At 34.5% G+C, this 7,652-nt stretch overlaps 1 pseudogene; it reads right to left on the reverse strand.

Moving 5' to 3' along the window:
• Positions 1-5,354: 5,354 nt before the first annotated feature.
• Positions 5,355-7,116, reverse strand: LOC105499021 (14-3-3 protein theta pseudogene; annotated as a pseudogene).
• Between the last annotated feature and the right edge of the window lie 536 nt (positions 7,117-7,652).

Below are 7,652 nucleotides of genomic sequence, written 5' to 3' on the forward strand. Positions count from 1 at the left end.
ACCAAAAAAAAATCTGGAATTTATTTAACCAGAGAGGTGAAATATATTTGCAAGGAAAACTACAAAACACTGACAAAATAAATTGTAGATGACACAAAGAAATGGAAAAACATCCCATCTTTACAGATTGGAAGAATATTGTTAAAATGACCATACTGCCCAAAGCAATATACAGATTCAATGCAATCTCTATCAAAATACCAACATTATTTTTCACAGAATTAGGAAAAAAATCTAAAATTCATATGGAACCAGAAAAGAGCCCAAATAGTCAAAGTAATTCTAAGTAAAAAGAACAAAGTTAAAAGCATTACATTATGTAAACTCAAATTATACTACATGGCTATAGTAATCAAAGCAGCATGGCCAAAGCAACCAGGAAAGAGAAAGAAATAAAAAGCATCCAAATAGGAAAAGAGGAAGTGAAATTATTTCTGTTCACTAGCAATATGATCTAGAAAACGCTAAAGACTCCTCCAAAAACTCTTAGATTTGATACATGAATTTAACAAAGTTTCATGATATGAAATCAATGTACAAAAACCAGTAGCATAAAATAGATACCTAATCAATGGTACAAAATAGAAAACCCAGAAATAAAGCCACATATCTACAGCTAACTGATATTTCACAAAAGTGACAAAAATATGCACTGAGGAAAGGATGCCTTTTTCAATAAATGGTGCTGGGAAAATTGGATTGTCATATGCAGAAGAATAAAACTGGACCCGTATATCTCACAATATACAAAAGTCAACTCAAAATAGATAAAAGACTTAAATGTAAGACCTGAAACTCTTAAAATACCTAAGGAAAACCTAAGGAATACTCTTGTGGACATTGGTCTAGACAATGAATTCATGATTAAGAACTCAAAAGCACAAGTAGTGAAAACAAAAATAGACAAATAGGACTTAATTAAACTAGAAAGTTTCTACACATCCAAATAAGTAATCAACAATGTGAACAGCAACCTGCATCATGGGAGAAAACATTTGGAAACTGTGCATCTGACTGGTGACTGATCCAGAATTTTCAAGGAATTCAAATGACAACAGCAGCAAAACAAATAATCCCATTAAAAAGTGGGCAAAGGACATGAATAGACATTTTTCAAAAGAAGACATACAAATGATCAACTAACATAAAAAATGCTCAACATCACTATCATCAGAGAAATGTAAACTAAAACCACAGGGAGATGTCATCTTATACCTGTCAGAAGGGTGATTATTAAAAATTTAAAAAAACAACAGGTGTCGGCATGAATGCAAGGCAACCCTTATACACTGTTGGTGGGAATGTAAATTAGTACAACCTCTCTGGAAAACTATATGGATATTTCTCAAAGAACTAAAAATAGAACTACTATTTGATCCAGAAGTCCCACTACTGGGTATCTACTCAAAAATAAAATAAATAATTATATCAAAAAGATACTTGCAGTTGTATGTTTATTACAGCACTATTCACAATAGCAAAGATATGGAATCAACTAAGTATCAGTAGATAGTTGGATAAAGAAAATGTGGTATCTATCTATCTATCTATCTATCATCTATCTATTTTCTATCTTTCTATAATGGAATACTATTCAGTCATAAGAAAGAAAGCAATCATGTATTTTGAAGCAAGATGGATGGAACTGATTACCATTATCTTAAATGAAACAACTCAGAAACAGAAAGCCAAATACCATATGCTCCCACTTATAAATGGAAGCTAAATGATGTGTACACACGGACATACAGTGTGGAATAATAGACATTGGAGACTCAGGAGGATGGAAGAGTGGGAGGGGTGAAGGATGAGAAATTACTTAATGGATACAATATGCATTATTCAGGTGATGATTAAACTAAAAGCTAGACTTCACTACCTCCCAGTATATCCACGTAACAAAACTGCACTTACACCCCTTAAACTTATATAGATAAGAAAGATAGCTGCAATGATGCAATCTTTCCATTATTTCTGAATTTAAAAGAATTTTTTTTAGTTTGTAGCTCTTAAGTATGATTCTTGCATTTGGATTGGCATTTACCATAACTCATTAGATAGATAGATAAGTAGATTGGATAGTAGATATAGGTAGGTAGGTAGATAGATAGATAGATAGATAAATAGATGAATGTGTATCTCTTCATGTGTGTGTGTGTGTATATATATACATATATACACATATATATATACACACACATAAGTACATATATACACACACATATATATTCTTATTAATATGTGCATAGAAGTTATTTATATCTCATCTCATGTTAACAGTTTTCTTCAAAACACATAGAATTTTGCTGATTTTCAGTATCTTTGGATATTATTATTTCACTTTTTTATCTAGTATGATGAGTTATAGTAATAGATTTCTTGGAAATGAATCATCTTTGCACTCCTAGATAAATTCCACTTATGTAATATAATACATTTTAATAAGCTAATGCTTTATTTTGTTATATTTGATTCCATATCTGAAATTGGTCTATACTCTTCCATTGTTAATGCTATTTTTGTTAAGTTTTCAAATAAATATTTTGCTGGCTTTTTCTAAAAATCTAAAAGTTTTTTCTTTGCTTAGAAAACATTTAAATAACATTAAAGTTGGACCTAAATTAATCTCATTCTTTCCTGATCTATTAGATGTTAGCTGTAAATTTTTCTCTGAACTTTTTCACATATATTCTAATATTTTTATTAGAATTAGTATTTTTAAAATATTCTTTAACTTTAAATTTAATTTATGTATTTTATTCTCTACAGTCTTCTGCCATGGAGAGATACATCATACATAGAGGATAAGTAGACAATTGATATGTTAAAGATATATATATATATATTTGAGACAGAGTGTTGCTCTGTCACCAAGGCTTCAGTGGCAGGATCTCGACTCACTGCAACCTCCACCTACTGGGTTCAAGTGATTCTCCTGCCTCAGCCTCCTGAGTAGCTAGAATTACAGGCACGTGCCACCACGCCTGGCTAATTTTTTGTATTTTTAGTAGGGATGAGGTTTCACCGCATTAGCCAGGATGGCCTCGATCTCCTGACCTCATGATCTTCCTGCCTCGGCCTCCCAAAGTGCTGGGATTACAGGCTTGAGCCACTGCGCCCGGCCAAGCATGTCTGTTTTTATTGCTAGAACTCACTTTCCAATGGTGTTTGTTTATTAGCTTCATAAATACGCCTTTAGAGTTTTTACTATTAGAACTTTGAGTGCTCTTCCATTTGAATTTAACAGAAACTGTGTTATGAGAACAAATGACTTATACCTCTAATTAGTCCCAACTTTATCTTGGTTCAAATCATACTAACAAATGTACCACATTAACTTAACACAAGGATAACTGAAGTCACAATTCAGATATTTATAGGGATTATTTTTTATTACAGAGTTTTCCACATGACATGGTAGTTGCTTTATGATTAGCTGTAGAACATTTTTTCCCCAGGTGATAGTAACTGGATAACCTGATTTTTTTTTTAAGCAACGAACACATTTTATGTTATGGACACTAACATATCTTTAAGATGATCTTACTTTACTCTTAAGCATCTAGAAATATTACAGCCAAATTTTGGACCATCTCTAGGAATTGTACATGGTATCCCAAGTATTTATTTTGTGTAGATGTGCTATCTCTAACTTCACCTAATTACTTGCTGTTATTTTTCTTTTGCTCTCTGTTTTAGTTTAAAAGTGACAAAAATCTAATTTTATTCAAGGGACATAGATTCTACTCATACTAATTTAATCAAAAAGCAGGACTTATTATGTGATACTGTTTTTTATAGAGCCCAAGGAAGAGAATTCTACCGAACCTGAGGAATTAGCTAGAGCAAACAACTGAAATACCATCAGGATTTTGTCTCCTTTCTGTACCTCTGTTCGTCTCTGCATAACACCTTTACATTTCTTTTCACTTACAGTGTTAACTCCCACTCTGCATGATGGTACATGATCAATATGAACAATGGAAAAGGCTATAATAAGAATCAAAGTAAATAAAAGTTCTCATTGTTATTCAGTAGGTAATATTGTTGATTTAACTTAAAGCTTTTCAGTTACAGTATGTATATTTTTTTCACTTGTAAATTCAGGGTTACATGAATGGGTTTGTTACATAGGTAAACTCGTGTCATGAGGGTTTGTTATACAGATTATTTCATCATTCAGGTATTAACCCTAGTACTTATTAGTTAATTTTCTTGATCTTCTCCCTCCTCCCACCCTCCACCTTCTGGTTGTCCCCAGGATCTATTGCTCCCATGTATGTGGCTATATGTTCTCATCATTTAGCTCCCACTTATGAGTGAGAACATGTAGTATTTGGTCTTCTGTTACTGCTTAGTTTGCTAAGGATAATGACCTGCAGCTCCATCCATGTTCTTGCAAAGGATACGATCTCATTCTTTTTCATGGCTGCATCGTGTTCCATGGTGTACATGTACCACATTTTCTTTATCCATTCTACCATTGATGGGCCTTTAGGTTGATTCCATGTCTTTGCTATTATGAATAGAAGTGTGTGTATTTTTAAAACATTAAGGAATAAAAATAGAATTAAGGATACTGATTGATCTAATAAAATGGAGGAAAAAAATAATGAAAAAGGAAAAACATTGTTAAATGGCACACAATAATATGAGAGTAATACATCTACTACAAGGAACCATCATAAACACAAACAGATGAAATCACAGGGTAAAGCAAATTCTCACTTTGGTTAAAACTATAAAATTCAGCTATTCCTTGTTTATAAAAGATAGTAATAACAATGTTACAAAAGATTACAAAAAACAGATTTTAAATTCAGTACATTATTATGGATTACAGAACGTTACATGATAAAAGGAAGAAATGATTTTGATGCTATATGACCCTAGCAACATACTACAATATACATGCAGTAAAAATTATAAATAGAAATAGATAGATATGCAACCATAGAGAAATATTTCTAACTACTTCATATAATTTTAAAAATTAGTTGCTTAAGCAGACAAAAATTTGGTTTCAAGATAGAGAATTTGAACCATACAATTTATAAGCTTTATATAATAGCCATACGCGAAATGTGCATGAAACAGAGAACACATTATTCCCAAGCACAAAATCTTTTAAAAAACAAACATGCATTGGCCACCAAGAAACTCTCAACAAAATTGGAATTAAATTGTAATAAGTTGTAAAACTTGATGGTCAAAATATAGGCATTTGAAAAATTTTAAATGCATGCCAATAAAATGTATTGGTTAAAGAATAAATAATCAGATATTCATATATCAAATGGATGCCTGATAGATATAATATCAAGTGAAAAAAGAAGTTGCAGATTTGTAGCATATTTTTTTTTTTGGTTTATAAAATGTAATTTTACTTTATGTTACTCTGCTGTTACATAGGGCATAACATTTTCACAAGGCTTTTTTGGGACTACAGTCAATGATTAGCAACATACAATAGTGGTCCAACTCTCTAAATAACAATCACTAGACAAACTGGACACCCTCTCACGTGTGCACAAATCTGCATGGAAAAGTACTAAAGGTTTAGACTTGGACTTGTGTACTTTATTTCCCCTTTCTAGTGTATTAAGAAATGACATGCACTTTAATTTGCCAAAAGCAATGCTTGTATTCTGGCAGCAACATGCTCCTTCTATCACATAGAAAAGTGAATACCAGAACTACAAAGGCAGGAGTTGTAAGTGAATTTTTATTGGGAAGGGAGGTTGGCAACTTAAACAGCAGCAAATAAAGAGTGAATAAGGAAACTCCCTGTTGCCACAGATATACAAGACCTCCTTACGTGATATAGGAGCCATTTCAATTTGTGACCCCTAGCCAGAGATGGCAAGTGCTTTTCCATTCAATCTAATACTTCTGGATTCCTACTAAAAAGGAATACATTAAGAGCATGGAAAATTTGCTCATTGAAAGGAAATCCCTGAAGAGTAAAGGAGGGAATGTAGAAATTAAGAAGTTATGTGGAACACTGTTTAAATTGTAATTAACTACCTTTTCTTATCTTTACAGTAATACAAAACACAGTCACTTGCAGAACTGGTTCAGATTACTTAAATACCAGATACATTTTTAGTCCTCTACATAAGTGTTTGGGAGTTACTTATGTTTTTATGAAATGAAGCTATTAATACTTTTCTACAGCAGTACTGCACACCAGGAAGGCCAAGACAAACACAAATCAAGGAATGACGTTTTCCCAAAGCTACAGTGTGAAAAGACTATAAACAGTTGATTCCATACACATGAATGGGTTTCTTTGCTATAGGAAATCCAAGTGGAATAAGGAATGGAGATGTGTAAAAAGGTTTCTTGAAGGAAAGAAGGATGACACCCTGTATGGATTTAGTTTTCAGCCCCTTCTGCCGCATCACATTCTTCTCCTGCACTGTCTGATGTCCAAAGTGTTAGGTTGTCTCTAAGCAACTGCATGATGAGGGTGCTGTCTTTGTATGAGTGTTCATTCAGTGTATCAAGTTCAGCAATGGCCTCATCAAAAGCCGTTTTAGCCAGCATGCGGGCAAGCTCTGGGTTATTAAGAATCTCATAGTGAAATACAGAAAAGTGAAGAGCAAGCCCCAGGCGGATTGGGTGTGTGGGTTGCATCTCTTTCTTGCTTATATCAAATGCCTCTTGGTAAGCTCCTCGGGAATTATCTATCGTTTATTTTCGATCATCACCACATGCAACTTCAGCAAGGTACCGGAAGTAATCACCCTTCATTTTCAGATAGAAGACCTTACTCTCTGGATTAGTTACATTGGCTATTAAATATTTATCCAACAATTCCAGGACCGTGGTGCAGATGGATCTCAGCTCGGACTCCACTTTCTCCTGATAGTCCTTAATCAGCTGCAACTTCTTGTCGGAGGTGTAGGTATTCTGCGGGATGCTCGAGATGACCCTCGAGGCGGACCTGCGGCCCCGGACCACGTTCTGGTAGGCCACGGAGAGCAGGTTGCCCTCCTCGTTGGACAGCTCGGCGCCCTGCTCGGTCACTGCCTTCATGCAGGTGGCCATGTCATCGTAGCGCTCGGCCTGCTGGGCCAGCTTGGCCTTCTGGATCGGCTCAGTCTTCTCCATGGTGGGCAAGGGGGCCGGGGGCGGGGCAGAGGGCGAGGAGAGCGAGGGAGAGCGAGGCAGAGCGAGGGAGAGCGAGGGAGAGCGAGGGAGAGCGCCTACCCGGAGCGGGAGGAGCCTCGAGAGCTTCACGTCTCCGCGGCCGCGAGGCGAATGTAGCATATTGTTTACATAAGGAAGTTGCAGACTTGTCACATAAATATATGTAAATTTAAACGCAAAAAACAATAAAACTATGCATAAATACATAGGCACTGGCTACTATAACATTCATAGGAATGATATAAAGTGTTTATAGGACAGTGGATACTTCTAGGAAATCAGGAAGGGGAAATAGTTATAGCTAAATCTGTAACATGTATAACATACAATTTCTTTTTTTAAAAATATCTGAAGCAAATATGGTGAAGTGTTAATTTCTCTTAAATTTGGTTCTTGGATGACATGCTGTTTTTATTTTTTTCTGAATGTATAAAATATTTTGTAATTAAAATAAAATAATGTCTTTAAAGAAACGTTAGCAAAGTAGAAAACAAATG

This window comes from Macaca nemestrina, chromosome 2, assembly GCF_043159975.1.
Source record: "Macaca nemestrina isolate mMacNem1 chromosome 2, mMacNem.hap1, whole genome shotgun sequence".
In the NCBI taxonomy this organism is placed as follows: Eukaryota; Metazoa; Chordata; class Mammalia; order Primates; family Cercopithecidae; genus Macaca; species Macaca nemestrina.